This window comes from Manacus vitellinus, unplaced genomic scaffold (assembly GCF_001715985.3).
Source record: "Manacus vitellinus isolate BGI_N305 unplaced genomic scaffold, ASM171598v3 scaffold_43_pilon, whole genome shotgun sequence".
In the NCBI taxonomy this organism is placed as follows: domain Eukaryota; kingdom Metazoa; phylum Chordata; class Aves; order Passeriformes; family Pipridae; genus Manacus; species Manacus vitellinus.
Window position 1 is genome coordinate 2,421,196 of NW_021940560.1, and position 22,536 is coordinate 2,443,731.

The following is a 22,536-nucleotide window of genomic DNA, read 5'->3' on the forward strand; positions in this document are numbered from 1 at the left end:
TGCTCCAAGCCCCGTCCAACCTGGCCTTGGACACTTCCAGGGATCCAGGGGCAGCCACAGCTTCTCTGGGCAACCTGGGCCAGGGCCTCCCCACCCTCCCAGCCAGGAATTCCTTCCCAATATCCCACTTAACCATGCCCTCTGGCAGTGGGAAGCCATTCCCGGTATCCTGTTACTCCATCCCTTATCCAAAGCCCTTCTCCATGTCTCTGGCAGTCTCTCCCCCCCCAGATACTGGAGGGCACCTGGACTGTGTGCTATGACACTGTCACACCACGATCCCACATTAAAAGGTGGTTGTTTCTCCCCTTCGTGTCACGTGCAGGTCATTAATTAATTAATTGCTCTGTGCTGCCCTCCCTGAAGGACAGGGTGCTCCCCTGGCGTGGTGGCCGAGCTCCCTGGCACCGGCACCTTGCTCAGCCTCCCCCCAGATCACAACAAACTCCTGTTTCCTATCATTATTTGTCCCTTGGGCCAGCAGTTCCCAGGATTTATTTGGGGTGAGAGAGCTTTTGGATGTTCCCAAGACAAGCACAGCACTACAATGTGTGACAGAGGGGGGCAGAACAAACGGGCTTGTTCTCCAGTAGGTATAAAGCAGTTGGATTTGGGATAGAGGAGGGACAGAGCAGGATGGATGGATGATTTCCTTCTATTTGTAAACACTTTGTACCCCTCTGCACAGAACACTTTGCACTAAATCATCCCCCTTGAGGACAGTGGGTCTGTGCCTTCATGAGCTTGGTGTCACTCCTTACACTTTTTTTAAATGGATGTCATAAAAATGACTTGCCTCTGGATAAAAAGGAAGACATGGCCCTTAGATCTGGAGATCCAGGTGGGAAAGCACAAGGGCCTTGGCACTGGCCTTTAATTTCTCTATCCCATAAAGGCCTGTAATTGCATAAGCAGCGAGCACCAAGTTCTCTGAGAACTGGGTATGCTGTTCACTAACCCCAGATAGGTATTGAGTGATTCCAGATTCCTTTTCAAACTGCCCCATGGCACATCCTAAGTTTTTCATTTAGGGATATGAATACTAAGTGGTACTAAACTGGAAGGAATATTACATATCTTTCCCATATTTGAATATACAACTGAGCCAATGCCAAGTAACATTGCCAGGCTGTGCTAATTCACAGATCAGAGTTCAGCAACCAGAGCTGGTGATCCACCAGGCTTCAGACACCAAGAAAGGCACCTACTTCAGTCTATTCACATCGAGGTGTCTGCTTGAGGTCTTAATCAGGGCATCCTTGGCATGTCCCAACACTTCCCAACTACTAAATTCGTCCAGCGACCGTATTTTTTTTTTTAATGATCTGAAACATCCCGAGCTCAAAACAAGATGTCAGGGCTTGTGCACATCTCGAAGCATCAAGACATGTGGCAACACCTTTTATGCCACCCTTTCTCCAAGTATTTCAGAGTGATTTACAGGCGTTAATTAACGTTGAGCGTTACAACACTCCTACTTAATCTGGAGTTTTTTAATATTCTTCAATAGCAGAATATTTAAACGTGACCTGTTCTGCAGGTTGGGTTTTCACATGGCTCAGCTGCTTCCAAACGCCCGTCATGTTGCCACATGAGCAGGAAATTATAGCTAAAAATATTGCTAGTGTGTGTGTGTGTGTGAATACATATATATATATATTTATATATGTTTGTATTGTAGGTATTTGGCTTAGGGTTTGGTTTTTTTTTTACCCACAGAATGTAAATTATGGTCCATACCCATATTTTACTGATTGTTTCTGATAAAAATAGAGCAAATATGTCACCTGTGTAACACCATTTGCAGGGATGTCACAGTAAGGAGCTGTCTCTTACTCAAGCAGCTTCTTATCCTTGGGCAGGGGTGGGTTTTTTTGCTGGCAGGATTCCTTTAGCAGAGCAAATCCTTCTGGCCACCCAGGAAATATTACAAACCCAATAACAGTGTGGGGTTAATCTTGTCAATCACCTGTTTATCAGGACCATGGGAATCACCAGTGAAACTTAATTCTCTCTTTTCCTTCCAAGTTTTGAGGCTGAATGGGAGCCAGTGCTCTGTGAATCAGGATGATCACCTGCATTAGGGATTTGCTCCCATTTAATTGCATTTTTTTTAAAAAAAGGGTGGTTTGGTGCAAATATTGTGGGGAAAGTGCCAACCATTTTTATGAGATACTTGAAGCAAAATGCTCCAAGGGCTTTGGGCAAGGCTGTTGTTTTATTGCTCGTAAAAGGATGAGTTTTATCCCAAGTAGACACATTAAATGTCAGCACAGTTGCTGTCTGCTCTTTATTTTTAAATGTCTTTCTCATGTGAATTTTTGGGGGTGTTTCCCTTTTTCACCTTTTGGCTCTTCACTTCTATTTTCCTTTCGCCTTAAAACTCCAGATTTAATTTTTATTTTTTTTTCCCCTTTCCCCCTCTTCCAAGATCAATCTGTCTCTGCATTTTTAATGAATCATTTGCTGTGACATATGAGCACTGAAGACACAGTGTCAGGGACTTAAGCATCTGTGGAGAGCAGGAGGAGCAGCAGAGAGATGAAATGAATGTGATCTTAGCTCCAGTCTTTTGCTCATGTGGGATGGTTCTTTGCCTAGAGGCAGCACAAATATAACTTTCCTTTTAGGGGAATAATGAGGAGAATTAAAACCCAGCAATGTCTCATTTTTTTTTTCCTCAGAAATTGAGGATTTGAGGATTTCAGCTCTCCCCACACTCAGCACTGAATCAACACCCAAACCCAGCGAGATAGGTAAGAAACTTTTTGTGCAGGACTCATTCACAGCACCTACAAAAGCATTTTTAAGTGGGGTTTGTCATATCAGGAGTAGAACCCTTGGTGTTATCTCCTTAATCTTCCCTCATGGTGTAAATAATTCTCCCTCTGAAACTCTGAAGGGAGAGAGGAGCAGGTTCAGGCACTGTCCTTCCACAACCAAACCAAAAAGGGCCAAAATGGCAAGGAATTCATCTCTCTCCTCACCAGCCAGCTTGACTTGCCACTGGGAAGAAGTGCAGATACTGGAGGACAGCCTAAATTAAAAATAAATAAATAAATAAATAATTAAAAGCAACTGCCTTAAAGTATTTTTAGTTTCATATACATAACTTATGTGGAACTCATAATATTCCAAAAGAGTTTTAATACAAATTTCCAGTTTATTGCAGTGGACAGATAATAAAATTGCTACAAATTATTCATTATTTTGCACATTTTTACTCTGTCCCAAAACTATTGAGGTGCTTTCCAGTTATATGGATAGCATGAGAAAATGTGGAATTAATTCAACCTTTGGAATGCTGATGAACTGAAACCCAAAGCTTGCAAAGGGAAATACCTGCTGAACTCAGAAACCCCTTTTGGATCCAGATATTTTGGTTTTGGTGTCCTCATTTCCCTCACGTGACCAGTACCAAAAATTACAAATGGACAGGATTTCCCTGTCTCACATTCTGTAAAGCTGTTCATGGAGTGAGTTTGTGTGTGTGTGACAAATTCCTTTTCAATGGAAAAAGCTGGAGCCTGTAGACCCTCATTACCCCAACTCTTTTCCTGCCTCAAGTTTAAAAACAAACACAGAAATACAAAACTGTAAATACAAAATTTTAAATACAGAAACTTTAAATACAAAATTTTAAATGCAAAGTTTTAAATGCTAAATTTTAAATACCAAATTTTAAATGCAAAATTTTAAATGCATAATTTTCAATACAATCTCCACCAAGAAATTGTTGTTCAAGGCTACATTCATACTCATGATTATTTTGCCTTTTTGACCTGCTCTCCAGACTTTTTTATTTTTTTCCATAAAATCCTGGAGCAGGGATTCCAAACTCCCAAACCTTTCTTCCTGGAGGAAGAGTGTGATGTTTCCTTCTAGGATTTGCTTTCAGGCCCCCACTTTGAAAAGCTTTATACACATACATATATATTTGTTGGTAAAGATTTATATATTTTAGATGAACAATTTGCAATTAAATTGCAAATGTAAAGAAATAGGAGAGCAAAGCAGCCAAAGGGGTGAGATTGGCAGATATTTGGAATATTTGACTGTGTGCTTCTTCAGAATTATTGTGTCAGTGTGACTTTTGGCTCTTTTGAAACCCTTAAAATACTTGAAGAGATGTAACTACTATATTATTTATATATGTTATTTTCAGCCAGGTTACAAGTAGCAGGCAAGTTTTTCAGGAAATAGAGGAAAACTGTGGATTTGAGAGGGTTTTTTTGCAGAGTTATCATTTAAAACCTTAGTCAGGATAACATTCCTGGGAGTCAAGGATTTATCAAACAATCCCAAATAATTCATCAAATTATCCCAAAGAACCCCAAATTTGAAAATTGGTCATTTGGAATTGGAGGAGGGAAATGTGAAGATCCATGGCAATAATTTAATTGTTTGTTGTTGCTAATAATCCAATGGTTTCTTGTGATTGGAGAATGTAGAATTAACCCTTCCAAATTTTCATGTGAAAGAAGAAATCCTCCTGCTTCTAGAGGCAGCAGTTTCAGGCTAATAAAACCTTTCTGCAAAGGCAAATGGTTGGAATAATTAATTACTAATAATGTATAACAATTACAATTCAGACATTGAACAGATAACATGTTAATATCTGAGATGGCAGAATTCCTTTTACTCCTTATAATGAGAAGTTTTTTTCAGTTCAGGCTCTTTCAAAATGGATAAAATTTAACCTTTTTTATTTCTTTTCCTCCATTTAACTAGAAAGTTTTCTACACAGCATCAACCGTCCTAAATTTTATTTTTTTGGCCTTGAAATTTTTAGGCAATGAGAACAAAGGTTGTTTTTAGTGATCCACAGAGCACACACCTGGTTTTAGGAACACCAAGTCATCAACTTTAGTGGAACTGCAGAGGGAAAAGTGGTTTTGTTTCACACAGAGCATCAGGGCAGGTGAAACACACACACATGGATGGTGGATTTTTCCCCATATTTGCCCCAAAACATTGGGATTATTCCATTGGAGCACCACCACCTTGAAGCCATTCCTCTTTTTCCCATGAATATTTGATGAATTAATTAATGGCACAGCCAATAGAACTACTTTAGAGTTCCCTCTTTCTATACCATTCCCTAAATAAGATCTTTTTTTACCAGAGAAACTCAGAATTTATTTCCCCATTATCACTTTGTTTTTCCTCGAAGTTCCTGAGAGGTTTTCACTTCCCTTAAAGTACTTCATGAAGGACACAGGAAAAATGATGGAAAACTGAATTATTTTGTGTCCCAGAGCCTGTGAGGATCCCCAGGGAGGGAAAAGAAACCCTGAGCCCCCTGGGCAGCCCTGTGGAGGCAGGAAGGTGGGTGCCAGCATGTCTGCCAGCTCCATAGCCAGGTGGATTAAGAGTGTTAAGGAAGCTTAACCAGCTCCCAGGAGAGACATTCCCATGGCTTGGAAGGCTCATTCCACTGCAGCAGTTGCTTGGCTGCCATCTGGGTGGAAAGCAGAGGGTTTTCCCTCCTGGAACTGTGCACAGCAGTGCTTAGTTTTGCCTTTTTTTGTTAAAAACTCAGAGTTTTGGTGCTCAGAAACCACCCCCCCTTGCCAGGTTTAATGGGCATTGCCATGGCAGTTCTCAGGCTAAGGCCAGGGAAGAAGGGAAAAGGGCAGGTTTTTTCTTGTTTCATTCAGCAAACAGTCCCAATCTAGATTGGTTTCCAAGTTTTATTGCCATTAAAATATCAGGAATTCACTGAGTCATGTGTGTTTTGTCTTACAGGAGGGCTGGATGTTTCATCCGTATTAACTAGTATGGAAGAACCCTGAAGGTTTATTGTCAAATATTGAATCCTGAAGGTTTATTGTCAAATATTTAGCAAAAAAACTTCAAAATATTGAAAGGAACTTTTTTTGATGATTTTTTTTTTAAACTATTTAACTGTTATTTTTAAAATCACAACGTCCTGTTATCTTTAACACCTCTCAGCTGGTTCCCACCTGAGAAAAACTTAGTGGGCTGAGCCCAATATATAACATATGACTGTCATATGTTAACAGGTGATTATTCTTCTCCTTTATTGCTTTGTTGGAACACACAATTACCTCAAAACTCACCTATTTTTCAAGCTGTTGCTGCAATTCCTCAGCTCTCCTCTGCCAGGCCCCTGTGCAGAGCACATGGCCAGGCCATTTATATGCTTTAACTATTCCTGTGTTCTGGAATGGCATTTGTGGATTATTGGCAGTGTTAGGCTAGAGCAGATCTTCAGTTACACTCCTGCTGCACTTCCACAAACACTTTAAGCCCCCCTAAGCCAGAGATGCTGCCCTGCCCTGCACAAATGTTCCTGCAGCTGCACATTGAACTGATTGGGGAACTGATTTGGGTTCAAACCAGCCCAGAGAACAACCCAAACCAAAACATGAGCTTTAAATCCCTTTCTGAGCTCTCCTCCTTCCCAGCCTCACCAATATTTATGCTGGCTTAGAGCTCAGCACCTTCCTGGGGTTAAGGCCACAACAAGTGTGTGAAGGAAACCAGGAGCTGCTTTTTTTGGTGTTCAAGGGCTGGTTTAAAGGGCTTGTGGAGCTGCAGTTTAAACTGTGGCTCCTTGCTAAACAGCCAGATATTCTAAAAGAGGATTAATGGTCATAATTTTAAGCCCTGACTCCCAAGACAACACCTTGGATAGGGCCCAGGGTGTGGGCTTGGACTCATTTTGTCTCTCACACCTGCCTGCCTTTAACCAGTTTGCTCTGAATAAACCTCAAGTTGTATCTTCTGTGATCCAAACTAAGCAAAACACATTTCCACACCCACTGAAATAATTCTCTCTCCTCTCACAGCAGATATTTTCTGTATTAGGCAGTTCCACTCAGCATTTGTGCAACAAAACAGTCAGAGGAAAATACAGGACCTAGATGAATTGTGCTTGCCACTGTTACAGTCTGACACCCTTCCTTTCCTCCAAAATGTTGCTAAAATAATCCATGAGTTTCATAGGTGGTTTTTCTTTGGATTACAAAGATTTGCAGAGTTTCTCTCCCCCCCAAATTACATTTATTGTGTTGTTGGACATCAGGATAAAGTTACAGATTGTGGTTGGTTGCATTATCTCCTTTTGTTATATTTCCAGGCCTTACATAGCATTGTGCTGCTTGGAATTTTTGAGACAATTTCAGCTACTTCAATAAAATTAAATACCTTCTTTGAGACAAATTCCCCTTAATTTAAGTAATCTTGTAGTACAATGCAAACAGTAGTTATGATGGATTTTTTCCCCCGTCTCTCCTGCCAAATTTAATGCATTATGTACAGGAGTTCTTAATTTAAGTCTCAATCTCTTCCAGGTGTGTCCTCCCTTTGGAGTTCCTGCCAGGTGAGCAGAATTAACCCCTTTGCACAGGGAATAGGCAGTTTGTGGGGGTGGCCATGAAAAAGTGCATCACCCCCTGATTGGGGCCTTTGTTTGGGTGATTTTTTAACAGCTCACACCTGCTCAAAGCTGAGGACAGGACGTTACTCTGAGTTGCTTCCAGTGCCTGGGAAGCCTCCACCAAACCACCAATTCCTTCAGCTGATATTGAAGAATTGAAGAATTAATTGAAGAATTAATTGAGGAACTAATTGAAGAATTAACTCCTGCACCCTGCAAAGCAAAATTCAGGTAATGTGGTTTGCTTTGTGTCATTTAGGAGACACGGGGAAGATCAAGGACTAATTAAGGAGGTTGGCTGCCAGTTCTGTTTCAACTGTGAGTTTTCTCCTCAACAGTAACTAGGACACTGTGTTATAAAAATAATCTTACAAAATTCCACGGTGGAATGTTAGTAAGCTCTTAAGGTGTGCCCCAGGTTACTGCTGTTGGTGTGTCAGTCACTGGTTTATTTCTGATTTCACTTCAGCTTTGAGAAGCCAAACTGATTCTGATGTTTTCTTAAATATTCTGTGTGGAAGATCAACAGCAGTGGAGAGATTTTTTTAGTCTTAAAGAACCACAGGATCCTTTAGGTTGGAAAAGTTCCTCTGAGATCAAGTCCAACCATCCCCCAGCACTGACCCCTGTCCCCAAGTGCCACCTCCCCAGGGCTTGGAAATCCCTCCAGGGAGGGGAATCCAGCCCTGTCCTGAAAATGTTGGAAAGAAAGTTCTCTTGGACTGTGTGGATTTCCAACCCTTTCTGACTGCTCAAGAATTCTGGCTTTGCTTCACTAAGAGTTTGCAACCCAATAGTTGCTTTTTGGTTATAAAAGTCAAACAAATCATGGATGAATTTGCAGGTGCAAGTTCTTAAAATTAAAAAGAAAAAACAACCCCAAACCAAAAATACAGCCAACCAACCAACCAAAGAAAAAAAAAAAGACAAAATAAGAAAAGAATAATTAAGGGTTTCTCTAAAATTATCTGGAAGGCTGCTGCTGAAAAAGTAGTTCAGACTTTGAGATAATACAGGTTATTATTCCAACTTTTTATTTCTTAGCCCCTTGTATCTTTGTCTAGACTCTCCTCCACCTTTATAGCATTTATTGCTGTCCTTAAAAGTTGGATCTTTAAATAAGAGTAGAGTAAAACCATTGACTGTCCCAGCTAAATGCTTAACACACTATTTAAAACTGAAGCTCCCTAATCTGAATCCATTCAAAAAATCCACTTAAATTCCAGAATAGAGTATTTCCCCACTGAAAGACTTGAGTGAACAGAGCTGAAAGGTCTCTGATTCTCTGAAGGGAGGAGTGAGATGGGACAGAACCTGTTAGTCTGGCCCTGCCAACCCAGATCCTGAGTGTGGAAGCACAACCTCCTCCAGAATGGTGCTCCTTTGACCAGGGGGAAAAATGAAGAGAAAAATTTTAAATCCGATCCGTTGAAATTCAGATTTATTTTTTTTTCCTGGTCTTTCCAATTAAAGGAAATTTCTTAAAAACCCAACATTTAAATCCAGATTGATTTCAGTTCTTTTCCAGTGTAGAAATGTTCAGGAGGATGGCAGTTTAGAGTCCCTTCAAAGCACGAGGAGTGATTTTTATCTTTAAAGCAAAGCCAGAGCGTTTTTACTTTAATTCGTGAAGTTGTGTGAGACAAACCCTGGCTGCTTAAATTATTTCGTGCTGTAGCTCTTAATTATCAGGAGCTACACTTTAATGAGAAGTCCCTACAACCTGAGAGGCACTGAATGCTTATAAAATAGCAGGGTGTTCAAAATGATGCACCCCTTTCACAGTGCAGGGGTCAGGCTGGGATTCAAGTGCTGCTTGGAAGCCATACGTGAAATTAAATGCTAATATTGGGGTTTTTTTAGAACATTCTGGATGTCCCAGTGATGTAACAGGTGGTCTGTCACAGGAATTGCTCTCTGATATGTTGTGATCTGGAGCTCCAGAGTTCTGCACCCTTTTTTTGCACCCTGAGCTTTTCTGTGTCTGTCATTCCCCACCCACCTCTCTGGCTGGTGTGTCGTGAGTCGCTGTTGATCTGCTTTGCTTCCCCCAAAAGGAGCCTTTATTCTGGTGTTCCCAGAGCTGGCATTTTCTCCCTGGAATTAATATCTCCCAATGATACAAACTTTGCTACTTGGAAAGGCAGAATTTTTCGACAGGAGACTTGGCAGGGGACGTGTTAGAGCTGCTCTTAACAGTTTAATTAATGCTGTGTTATGTATGCACAGTTTTTTGGTTGGGTTTTTTTTTTTTTTTTTTTTTTTAGCAGATACTATTTGGAAACACTGCTTGATATATAGAATGAAAAAAGTGTGCACACTCCCTGAGTGATGCACGTTGTTGTGGCTGTGAACTCTGTACGTTTGTAATGTGAAATTTGCCAAAGTTAATGTGTTGAAAAGTAACAAGTTACTTAAGTTAGTTAAATGTCTCTTCCTGGAGGAAAAATTACCATAATGGTTACTTTTACTAAAATGCAATTACTGTCATTGGAACAATCAATCATATTTTCTGGTGGAAGGAGCTTTGCCTAGTTTTGAGTGCATTAAAATGTAGGATTTCTCTGCTCTGTGTTCAGAGGAGCTGCACAGGCAATAAACTTCTGGGGAGAATCAACTGGAAGTTCTGCTCATATGGTCGTCTCTCATGATATTCCAAAACAAACTTCTTCAAGGAAATGGAGCCCAGTGGCTTGTAAAACACCAACCAGAGCATCACAAACTCTGAAAGGCTTTCAAAATATTGGAGAGAGGTTTTGTTGCAGCTGAGCTTGATTAAAAGCCCCAAGCAACAAGTTCCCATCTGCATTTCCCACTTGGCTGCCAGAACCTGGGAGGTTCTGCGTGGAAATCTGTGGGACAGACCTCAAAGATCATCCTGTTCCAGGGACACCTTCCCCTAGTCCAGGATAACACTCAAACATATTTTCAGGGCTGTTTTTATAGGAGTTTTCTTCCTTGCACAAAATACTTTTGTCCACAAAGAAGATTTCTGCTTAAATCCTCAGAGATGAGAAATAATTTTGGTGCTCAGCTTAAGATGTCCTGTGAATATCTGAATTATTTTTGCAGGTGGTATTGATCATTACCATGTGGAAATACAATCTGAATCCATCCCTTAGGGCACAATTAATAATCTCCTGAAGGTTCTGAAGTTTAGCTGACTTGTTCTGAGGCAGTGAACCCCAAAGAGACATTTATGGTTTCATTTTTTAAATCTGTCTTTCTATGGAAACAAAAATAGCATCTTCATGGCAAAACAACAGCTCAAACATGCACCAGAAGTGCTCTCACACTTTGAGATTTGTATTCATATATGATCCTGCTGTGCTAAACACATCGTCACAAACACAAGCATTCCATAGATCCCCAGGTTTTGTTGGGATTGTGCTAAATTTAACTTACACACACCACTGACAACACTCAGATTTAGGCAATTTTCTGCTGAAAATATGACTGTTATTTGAATTTCAGTGGTAGTAGCTCAGTGAATTAGTGCTGCAAGTGTATTTTCAGTATTTATTTCTGTGTGTGCTTTCCAAGCTCTCTTCAGCACAAGGGAGAAATAACCTGTGATTTCAACCACAGGATTTTCTTGTAAGTTCATTAAGGTGGTGCATTAAAATATATGTTTTGGTTTTAAAATTTACTCCTTTATATGAAAAAGTGTTCTGGCTGGTGTTCTGTTGGACTTTGGAGAGATCCCTTCTACAAAAATGACCTTTTACTGACAATGCTTTGCTCCCCATCTCACTATTCTGGGTCACATGATAATATGAAAAACCCTAAAATTTGACCAAAGGCCAAATTATTCTGTTCCAAACCCACTGAGAGACTTTTCACTAGATTAGGACATATTGTTTATCAATTCTTGCTAATGAATGACTATCTCCTTATCACATTTTCCATTAAACACCTTTACATTAATATATATTTTTCTGGAATGCTCACCTATTAATAACCTGACACGAGTTAGGATCACCCTGCATTGTTCCCATCTTGCAATACCTTCCTGGGGAGGATAATTCCTGCAGTGGCATAATCACAGGAGTGATAATATTGTCCTGATGTTAGAAATGGAGGTTAATACAAATGAGGTTCTAATTAGAATTCCAAGGCCCGGAATTGGCACGGGGTTGATTTCCTTGGCTCGCCGCCTAATCTTGTTATGTTGTTTTGAACTATGAAGAGAGTGGGTTTAAAGATCTCCAGCAGAGCAAATGGGATGAGGGAGTTCTAAAGAGCTTAAAGAATCACAAAAGTGTAACTCCTCCAGAGCAAACCAGGTAATAAACCTTATTTTAATTGTTTTTAATGCAGGTTTTTGGGGGTGTCAAACAGAGCGAGTCCAAGCCTTGGAGGGTTTGTGGTACTCCCTGTGCTACTACTCTCTAATTGTACAGCAATATGGAGGTGTAAACCATTAATAACATGGGACATTTTTATTTTTTAAAGTGCTTTTAGGCTTGAGATACTAAAAAATCACTTATTTTGGCAAATATATATAACATAATGTTATGCAGCCTCTATAGCTCTTCTAGTAAGACTGGTCAGAGCATTAATTTCCATGAGTTCTAAGGGATTTGTATCAAACTTTGATTTTGGTTGACTGATAGCACAGGGAATTCAGACATTTTAGTCCTTTATTTGTTTTGTTTCTTTGATAAAATTCTGCTACCCCTTATATACCATAAAATAATATCTATAAAATAAACCAGAGGGAAAGAAATGTTAGCAAGGACCTTTCTGAAATCTAGTCCAGGACTTCTTTGAACACCAGAAATTTTGGTCTTGTGAGTTATCCAATTTCTACATAACGTGTAAACCATTAATAATATGTTACATTTTTATTTTTTAAAGTGCTTTTAGGCTTGAAATACTAAAAAGTCACTTCATTCTGGCAAATATATATAACATAATGTTATGCAGCCTCTGTAGCTCTTCTAGTAAGAGTGGTCACAGTATTAATTTCCATGAGTTCTAAGGGATTTGTATCAAACTTTGATTGTGGTTGACTGATGGCACAGGGAATTCAGACATTTTAGTCCTTTATTTGTTTTGTTTCTTTGATAAAATTCTGCTGCCCCTTATATACCATAAAATAATATCTATAAAATAAACCAGAGGGAAAGAACTGTTAGCAAAGGCTTTTATGAAATCAAGTTCAGGTCTTTGAATACCAGAAATTTTGGTCTTGTGAGTTATCCAATTTCTACATAACGTGTAAACCATTAATAATATGTTACATTTCTATTTTTTAAAGTGCTTTTAGGCTTGAAATACTAAAAAATCACTTATTTTGGCAAATATATATAACATAATGTTATGCAGCCTCTATAGCTCTTCTAGCAAGACTGGTCACAGTATTAATTTCCATGAGTTCTAAGGGATTTGTATCAAACTTTGATTTTGGTTGACTGATGGCACAGGGAATTCAGATACTTTAGTCCTTTATTTGTTTTGTTTCTTTGATAAAATTCTGCTGCCCCTTATATACCATAAAATAATATCTATAAAATCAAACAGAGGGAAAGAACTGTTAGCAAAGGCTTTTATGAAATCAAGTTCAGGTCTTTGAACACCAGAAATTTTGGGTTTGTGAGTTACCAATTTCTACCTAATATTCTCTTCTGTGTTAAGGTGTGTAAAATGTGGAAGTCCATCAACATTTTAAAATACTGTTTTCCACTTATTAGAACGTGGTTTTTTCCTTTAGGTCACATGTGATTCATTTTGTACACAAATAGGCACACACATTACAGAGAAATAGGCACAAAGCAATAATTTTTTAAAAAAAAATCCTATTTTTGCTTTAAAAAAACCTTCAAAAGTATCCACATTAATGGCTTAATTTCAATTCCACCCTTGATGAGAATGAAGGCTTTGCTCCACTTTTACTTTTCTCCACATGAGAAACCAGCTGGAAAGCTGGGAAGCACAAACTTCCTACAGGCAGAATTCTGTGTGGAAAAAGAATATGAAGAGTTTGAATCAGTTCTCTCTGTACCTCGAGGAGTTTGGGTGAGATTTTTTATTCAAATCCTTGACTTTTCACCTTGGAGAATCCTTAAGTGGGTTCAATATGTTGGTAAACATCTTCTTCCTTAAATTTTTTTAAATTTTCTTGTAATTACTCCCCCTTTCAACAATCATTCCTTGGGATTCCCTTGGATCTTCTGCTGAAATATCAACTTAATCCTGATTCTGTGGCTCTTCACAGCTGCTGAAATTTGACTTGCAACCCAAGCAGATCATCTTATAATTTATAATTTTGCCCATTTCCCTGTGCTACTTCTTTATCTCTGTTGGAATGATCAACATTTCTGGATAGGTGGGTTTCCATCTGGCTCAATGAATCCCTGTCCCTGAGTGGGGATGTGTCTCCGAGGGAATTCCCTGCGGATTCGTATCAAACCCATCGCAGTGAGACACCGGGAAAGTAGGTCAGCTGAAATGATCCCTGAGACTGCTCAGGAGGGCCTGGGAAAGGAGGATTCTGATTTCACACCTGATCACTTCCCACTTGGAAAATAAAAATACCTGGATTTGTGTGGCCGCGCTTCAGGACACCGCGGGAATATTCCGGGAGCTGAGGAAAACAGACTGAGCTCCTAAACCCCTAAACTTTGAAATAATAGAATAAACCTCTTTGTTTTCCATTGTTTAGTGAAGATAACAGTTGAGCCTAGTGCAGGTTATTTTCCAAGTGACTAATTTTGGCAATTAGGAGCTGTTTTCTGCCAAAATTCCTGGTTTTTTTTGCATGAGCACAGTCCTGCCTTGGTGATCTCCCATTCTTCAAGGAAGAGACAGCCTGGAGTGTGTGTTCCTGGCACGTGGGCAGGATGTCCAGACCCTTTCCTCTACCAAAATACACATCTTTTTCCCTGCCTGCCTTTATACCTTTTCCTCCTGTCACTCCTACAGTTTATTTTAAACTTTAATTTATACGGAGCTCCTGCTTTCTCTATCAATATCACATCATTATTCTTACCTGATTCTCTTGATAATTTGTTTGCACTGGAATTCTTGGCAGTGAACTAAGAATTTCATTGTCTACCTACTCTCTTTTCTCTTGGAGAGTATAATAGAGTGGGAGGGAGAAGCCTCATGGTAATATTTTTATATTTGAAATGTAGCCACACTTTATGTGCTCCTACACATCGTGCTACTTATAGCTAATGAAACAAGTCTCATCTTGTGGTCTAGAGCTTTTCTGTTTTGGACTATTTTGGGCTAATTCCACTCCTTTCAACTCACTCTCAGTAATGCTGCTTCCCTTCTCCGTGGGATGGTTTGGGAAGGGACAATTAGCCCTGCCTGGGAAGCACAGTAATAATCCTCACCCTAAAAATGAGGAAGAGCAAGTGCATTTCATGGGATGGTGCCTCAGCTGTGGCTGTTTCCCACTGGATTGTCATGGAGGAGGATGGATCCTTCAGGAACACAAAATACTTCCTCTTCTCCACCCAATAATTTCTGGGATGTGGTGACACAGAACTCGGTGTTTTCCTCCTCTCCCACCCGAGGCTCTTGGGACCTCAAAGTTCCCACAACCTTTCCTGTGACAAATCCAGCAGCACAACTGTTCTAATTCCAAGTCAATGGTAAGCTGAGGAAAAGAAAATCCAGCACCTGCTGAACAATTACTAATTTCATATTAGAATGCAATTTTTTGTTATGTATCTTTATAAATCCACCATGGAGTAAACAAAGCACATACAGCAAGTGAATAGAATTTAGTTTAAAAATAGGTTACCATTGGCAGAGCTGATTATTTTTAATCCCTGTTTCTTTTCTCTGAGAGAAAAGATACTTTTACAAGACACACAGTTTATTACAAAAGGCAGCTTTTCTAATGGCACATCATCCTTTTGCACATCCATCATCTCCTGCCTGGGAGATTATTTGTTCTGCTGCAAAGATTCTGTTTTGAACTAAGTTTATTATACACTTCTCTCCTTACAGAAACTATTTTCCAGCCTATTTTTAGGTTGCTTCAATTTCAAAGTAAGCTGGGAGTGCTTTGATAAGGCTGAAGGGTTGCACCTCACCTGAATTCAAAAGGCACAGCAACGAGGAACCTGCTGTGCTCTTCTCCCTCTCAGCCAAATTCCACAGTTGGCACCTGATGGAAAAGAGAAAAATCATGTGATTCACCCAGATAGTGAAAAACCAACTCAAAATTTGGGAGTTTAATTACACTTTAGTATGAGCAGCCAGTGGAGCATTCAAACCCACTCATTACAGACCAAAGAAAATATACATGGGAAAAAAAAATATCATTTATTTGGCTTTGCTATTTCCAGCTCTGCCTTTGGCTTAAAAGGGGTTAATGGAACTGTAGAGGAAAACCATTTTTCACAAAAAAAAGGAAATATTCTGAAATATGTACTGCTGGTGTACAGAAATACTCTGTTTGATTTTTATATTTTTTTCTTTTTTTGCCACATCTTAACACTTAGAATCTTTCAGCCACATTAAAACATTTTTAATGGTTTAAGATTTCGAGCTGGTTTGTTTGAATCCCATTTCATAACTGCAAATGATGAAACTTTAAAAAAAAAAATTTACGATCAATTTTAATATTTAATATTTAATACCCACTATCTTGGAGACTTGTTAAATCCTTAATATTTTTTTCATAAATATGGAGATTAATTTTGGTGTCTAACTGTAGTTACACTCATCAAACATCTTCCATGTGATCAGTTGATTGAAACTTGATGGTCTCTGTGAGAATATGTGAAATACATGAAATAATGGCTACTTCTTTCCATAAATATCAAGATAATGCTTGACAAAGGAATATTGTGTCCTTTCTAGATGTGGGTGGACAAAATAGGTGGCAGTTCATTCTTTTGAGGGTAAAACCAACCCTTTAATTCTCAAAGCACATTGACATTGATGCCATCGGTGTCTCCGTGTGTTCCTGCTCTTTCCTGGTTCCACTCTCATGTTGCTTAATCACATCCCAATCCATTTGATGGTGTCCAGCAGGACTGGGAATTTTCTGAGACTGATACAGATATTTTTCAGGGGAATATTTCTGGTGGAAGGTCTCCCACTGCAGGTGGTGGTGGAGAAGATGCTGTTCCTCACTAACTTGAGTTTCTCTGTTTGTTGTTAATAAGCAATTCTGGGAACAAATTGCATGGGAGATGCAATTTCCTTTTTATTGCCATGGAACTCTCAAATGTCAGTAAACTTAGTACTAATTTCCTTCTTTCTTTTTTTTTTTTCCCCCACCTTATTTTTCCATAATAAATGCTTGTATTGGTTTCATTATCATAAATAAATCTTAATTTCCTGTACTGTGTGTGCCAACCTGGAATAAATCCCTATGAGCACTTTCAAAATTTAGGAATTCAGTTTAGGAATTCAAATGGTTTGCTCAGGGTTTTTGGAGTCTTTCAGGTCTTCCCCCTCCCGAGGAAGTTGGAACTGCAGTGAGGTCTCCCCTCAGTCTCCTCGTTTCCAACTGAACACTCCAAGTGCCCTCAAGGTCCTCACATGGCTTCAAATCAAGGCCCTTCCCCATCTTCATTGCCTTCCTTCTGCCTCAGCACCTCAAATTCCATGAAAAAGGATGATCTTCTCTATTTTGCAGTACAGAAATCACCAGGATCAGAGAACCTCTCGTGGTGGGCTCACACTGAGCAGGGCAGTGCCAAGCTGAGCTACCCAGATCCATGTTGGAACAGGTTCCCCAGGGCAGTGGGCACAGCACCAAGGCTGCCAGAGCTCAAGGAGGGTTTGGATGATGCTCTCAGGGACAGGGTGTGACTCTTTGGTTCTGTTCAGGGCTGAGGGTTGGACTGGATGATCCTGGTGGGTCCCTTCCAACTCAGCACATTCTGTGATCCTTTCATTCAAATCCTCTCCATCCCTGACAGCAACAAAATCAGAGAATCATCCAGGTTGGAAAAGCCCTCCCAGCCCATCAATCCGCCCTGTGCCTGATCCCTGCCTTGTCCCCCAGCCCAGAGCACCCAGTGCCACGTCCAGTCCTTCCTTGGACACCTCCAAACCTCCCTGGGCAGCCCCTTCCAGCACCTGAGCACCCTTCCCATGGCTGCAGTGGGATTATCCTCAGGCCCTGCCTTGGGTTCACTGTGCCAGTGAAGGCCCTGCCCTGCTCTCTGAGCACAGCAATGCTCTTTGCCACACAAAAATACAGAGTCTCTCTCTGTGTGTTTATTGTTTGTTTGGAAATAAAAACTGTGCAAAGGCAGATCCTTTGGGCTTGGCTGTGACCAGTCAGTCCCCAGGTGTCACACAGACCTTGTGTGAAACACAGCCCTCAGGTTTTCGGTGTCTCATGTCAGAGTTATCCTGATAACATTAGTAAATGTTAATTATTAAACTGAAAAATCAGTTAATAGAAAAAAAAATAGTTCATTTGCTCGGTTTCTGAGCAAAACACATTAACCACTGGAACAGGGCAGCACTTTGGGTGTTTCTAACTGTGGTTATCAAACCAGTTAATGTAGTTTCCAGTTTCCCTGGCTGGCCCTGCTGTTCCCTGCAGAGGTATCGCTATCCCCGGAGTCAGGAGGTGGTAAATCCATTTGTTCTGCTGGTTCCTGGGGCACAGCTGTTCCAGCTTGCTGGTTTTGGCCTGTCTGAGATCTTCTTAGGCCCAGGGGCTGATTTACTGCCCCATATGCTCTCTGTGGCATTTCTGCACCCACAGTGACAGCCTCGCACTGCTCAGAGTTTACCTGTATTTAGCTGCTGCTTTTCTCTCATTTCAGACAATCTCATGCCCTCTCTGTGTGAGAGACAGAACCTTTTAATAACTTTTTACAATATAAAGTCTTTTTGTAGGTGTCAGACATTTCCATGAGAGCCCTTTGGACCAGAACATCACGTGATATGGTGCTGTTAGTCACTTGTGATGCTCCTTTTTTGCTTTCTTTATGAAAGAGGCAACTTTTAACCCTGTTTTTCACCGTGATTGTGATCTGCTTTTTAACTGTAACTTAGATCTTAAACTGGGACTGGCAAAACTGTGGCTTATTTAAACCAGCACCGTGATCTTGCAAAGATTAGACAGTAACTCGAGAAGCAAACACAGTGATCAAAATTATGAAGCAACTGCCTCGTGAAGAGAGATTGAATTCTTTGGGATTTTTCCACTCTGCAGTGAGAACTCTCAGTGCAGAGTTGTGGAGGGCAGGGCTGTGAATTCATGAATAGTGTGGGAAAGGTGCACAGAACATCATTTTTCATCCTTTCCTCATCCCCCAAGAAGCAGGCAGGGCACAAACGTGAAGTGTTCTTAAATAGCGGGGGAATGAGATGTCGGAACGCGCCGCTGCCGCGGGAGATTGCGGAGGCCAAAAGCGTGAATAGGTTTTTAAATCACCATCAGTGGCTATTGAAGGGAAACAAAAACCCTACAAACACACACAAAAAGCCACTGCTCAGGGCACAGACTCCTGCTCGGGAGGATCCTGAAGGGCTGATTGCAGGAGGTGGAGGTGTTACAGGCCTTGGCGGAATCCAGAGCCAGGAGGATGTGTTGATGAACATTATTCACACCCAATTAGTGATTTTTTTGTCAGGGGCACATTCACTTCGTGGTTTCTGTTTGCTGGCATCACTAGAACCATTAAAAAAAATTGATTTCATTGATGTTGGTCCATATTGCAAAAAAATTCCACCCTGGTCTTCAGCTCTGGGGTTTTATCCTTATTTTAAGCTGTTCTCTGCCTGCTTCACAGTATCCAAGGGGAAATGACTCCGGAGTAGCAAACAGAACACAAATATCATGGATGCACTGCAGAATTCATGCCATTGTTACCTTCCTTTGCATCATGTCATGACAGGGGTTCACACCTCCAATTTTCCTGTTCCTTTTGTATTGCACTTCCCTGCCCGTGACTCCAAGCCTGGAGAAACCCCCTCGATGGAATTTGCCAGCGGGTTGGGCAGCGAAATCCACCCTTCACATGGCACTGCCCCGCCGCTGCTGCCAAAAATAACAGGGAGAACAGGTGGAAGTGGGTCTGGGATGAGAAGCCAAAGGCTCCACAGCCATCCTTTGTTTCCTCAGCAAGTGGGAGTGTTCTCCTGCACGGAGCCAGTTCCAGGCCCGGAATGCTGTGAATGACTCGTACAGTGTTTTTCATCCCGAGGGTTTCTCTGACTCACTCTGGTTGCTGGAGTTCGGTTTGGCATCGAGAGCATCCCTTGTGTGACAGTTCAAACAGAGGGTTTGCTGTGGAAATTATTGGGATACTTATTCCATACAGCTTTTAAATTCTGGAATCTGCCACTGCTTCGATGGGGAGAGTTTAGTAACCCACAACCTCTCTAGAGCCCCCCGTTAGTAATAATTATATAAAGTTTTTCAGTTTTTGACTGAAATTTAGTGGAAAATTCGGTATTTTTCTGTTGGTTTATTTGCCTCTGTTGAGATTGAATCCTTCAGGATAGTGATGGATGAATGGAAACATTTTCATAGTGGTTTTATCCTGGCTGATTTCTTCCTTGTGCCTGAGCCTTGTAGGTGAGAAGTGGTGGCTGAACTCGAGTTGATTTACAGAATCCATCACACGTGTTTCACAAGGCTTCTCAATTTTTTGTGATATTAAAAAATGATCAAGGCCTTGTGCCTCGAGAAATCCTATAAATCAGGATTAAAATCCTGTTTTTGGGCTGAGTTTCTGATATATCTTTAGGCTTTTGCTGCCAATCCGAATTAAATGAATAACCTGCTTTTTCATGCAGAATTGCATCAAATCATTAGACATAAAAATACCCCTTCTTTGCTTCCAGGCAAGAAATTAAGTGTTATTGTTCTAAAACTATGAAGGAAATAGAATAGTGGCCCACTGTCTTTCTCATGAGGTCTGGAAATGGGAGGGTTTGTTGGTCCATGGAGAAGAGATTCCAAGAGCTGCTCCAGGAATGTTGCTATAAACAGAACTGCAGTAGGTTTTGCTGTTTCCTGCTAAGTGTTTTTTGGCTGCTGTGTGTAACTAATTAATACAAGTTCCATTGATACAGTTTGGAATTATTGTATCAGTTGATGTAACAAAAAGTCTCTTCTGGGCAAATTCTCTCCAGCGTTTTTTAATAAGGAATTTAAAATCAATCACTAAAATCAATCATTACTAGATACAGGTTGCAAATAGTTAAATAAGAAGATGTCTTTGAATTGTTGAGAGTTAACATATTATGAATTATTATTTAAGAATATAAGTACTTTGAGTTAGTAGATAAGGGCTGAAAATAGAATAGGAAGTCACGAGATTTCCTATGTAAGAAGACTGAAGTCCACAGCATCATTCTTGTGTTTCCAAAGCAATTCCTTTCAAAGTAAATTTTTTCCAAAGGTAACAAGTGACAGGACAAGAGGAAATGGCTTCGAGTTGTGGCAGGGAAGGTTCAGATTGGATATTAGGAATAATTGCTTCATGGAAAGGGTTGTAAAGGAAGGGGCTGCCAGGGCAATGGTGGAGTCACCATCCCTGGAGGTGGCACTTGGGGATGTGGACTGTGGTGACCATGGTGGTGGTGCTGGTTGATGGTTGGACTTGATGACCCTAAAGGTCTTTTCCAACCTTAATGATTCCAGGATTTTACATCAGAGTCTGCCTGAGTGGGTGTTAGGGTGGGATTCACCTGGGCAGAGTGAGGGAGATGCAGTACTGAAGGTGTGAGTTCCCTTTCCTGGCTCCAATCCAGCTCAAACACGTTCCCAGCAGAGGTGCCAATTAAATAGTTCCCAGTCCTTGCAATAAAATGCAGCTGCAGAATTCACCACTGTGGTGCAAAACTCGGCCTGGTGATATATTTAAGTACCATGTGTGTGAGTGTGTGGGGGAAACTGCAAACACAGCTGCTTTTTTAGAGCTTTTACACTCTCCCAGTGGTTCCATTCAGTGATTCCCAGGTCAGGCTGTTGGGAGGTGGGCATGAAAACCCTCTGCAATGAGGCTCCTGGCTGAGTGCTGATATCTCTTCCCATGACACTGAGCCACTTCTGCAGCCCAGGAGCTCCCTGCAGACAGCAAACCAACCCCCCCTGCATAGCTGCAGCCAAAATAGCCCCAATATTCTCCTTACTGCTACTACAGTAGCTCTTAAAATGAAGGGTGAGGTCATAGAAACATTTTGGGGTTTGGTTCAGTTTCCTATTTCTTGGTGGCTCTTTTTTAAGCCCCTCTGTCCTCCCGGGGTGCCCTCCTGGTGCTGAGTGTGCCCAGGACGGGCTGTTTGTGCTCCTGGGGGGCACTGGGACAGCCCCAGACAGCACTTGGAGCCTTATGGGGGATCAAAGGGGGTTTGCTCACATTCCTGGGGACAAACCAGTGGCAGAAAGCGCTTCTTGATTAACCATCAACTTAGGAACTGATACCAGAACACTTTGTTTTCCTTCTAGTTCCACAGAGAAATCCTGGGGGGCAGTTCTTTTATTTTGCACCAGCTCAGGATCTAAAAGGTTGAGCCTCAAGTAGGAGCAGATTGGCAGGTCCCAATAAAGTCCTAATGGAATAAATTTATTTACACTGATTGATAGTAAACACCACCCTCAGCAGCATGTTAGTAGCCTGATAGTATGTTTTTATTTGCTACTACAAATCAACTTGTACATTTAAGATTTCTAATCCCATATCCTTATCACATATAGAGTGTCACATCCTTGCATATCAGGAATTTTGGGGCTCATAAGGTGCATTTTGCTGTGTTCACTGGTGTGAGGGCTCCAGCTGAATTGTCATGCCCTTGAGTTGCAAGTGCCTGCGTGTCATGAGATCTTTTATTAAAAAAAAATATATATCACACTGTTCCTATGCCAGATATTCCTTTGGGAAGCTATTCTTGCTCCCACCCCCAATAGTAACAAGAAAATCCTGCACTAGGAGTTATTTTTAAGTGGCTGGAAATAGCACCCACATTATTTCAAGCCACTGGTGTATGAAATGTTTGTAAGAAAAGAACAACCACTTGTTTTGTTGTTTTCTCACCTCTGTTTATCCTTAAAGTTTAGAAAAGTTGCGAACCAAAATTGCCATTCGAGATGTTTTGTGAGCACCAGACGGGGCAAAAACAAAATGATGTTTGTTTATGGAAATGAGAATTGCAATTATTCCTCCCTCCTATGTTGTGATTAAACA

At 40.8% G+C, this 22,536-nt stretch overlaps 1 long non-coding RNA gene across 1 annotated transcript in view; it reads left to right on the plus strand.

Annotated features, from left to right (window-relative positions):
• The first annotated feature begins 7,561 nt into the window (after positions 1-7,561).
• Positions 7,562-22,536, plus strand: part of LOC108640776 — a 146,140-nt gene continuing 131,165 nt past the window's right edge. The window contains exon 1 of the long non-coding RNA XR_001921467.1: positions 7,562-7,636. This is a non-coding gene — a long non-coding RNA (uncharacterized LOC108640776). The remainder of the gene's footprint in view (positions 7,637-22,536) is intronic.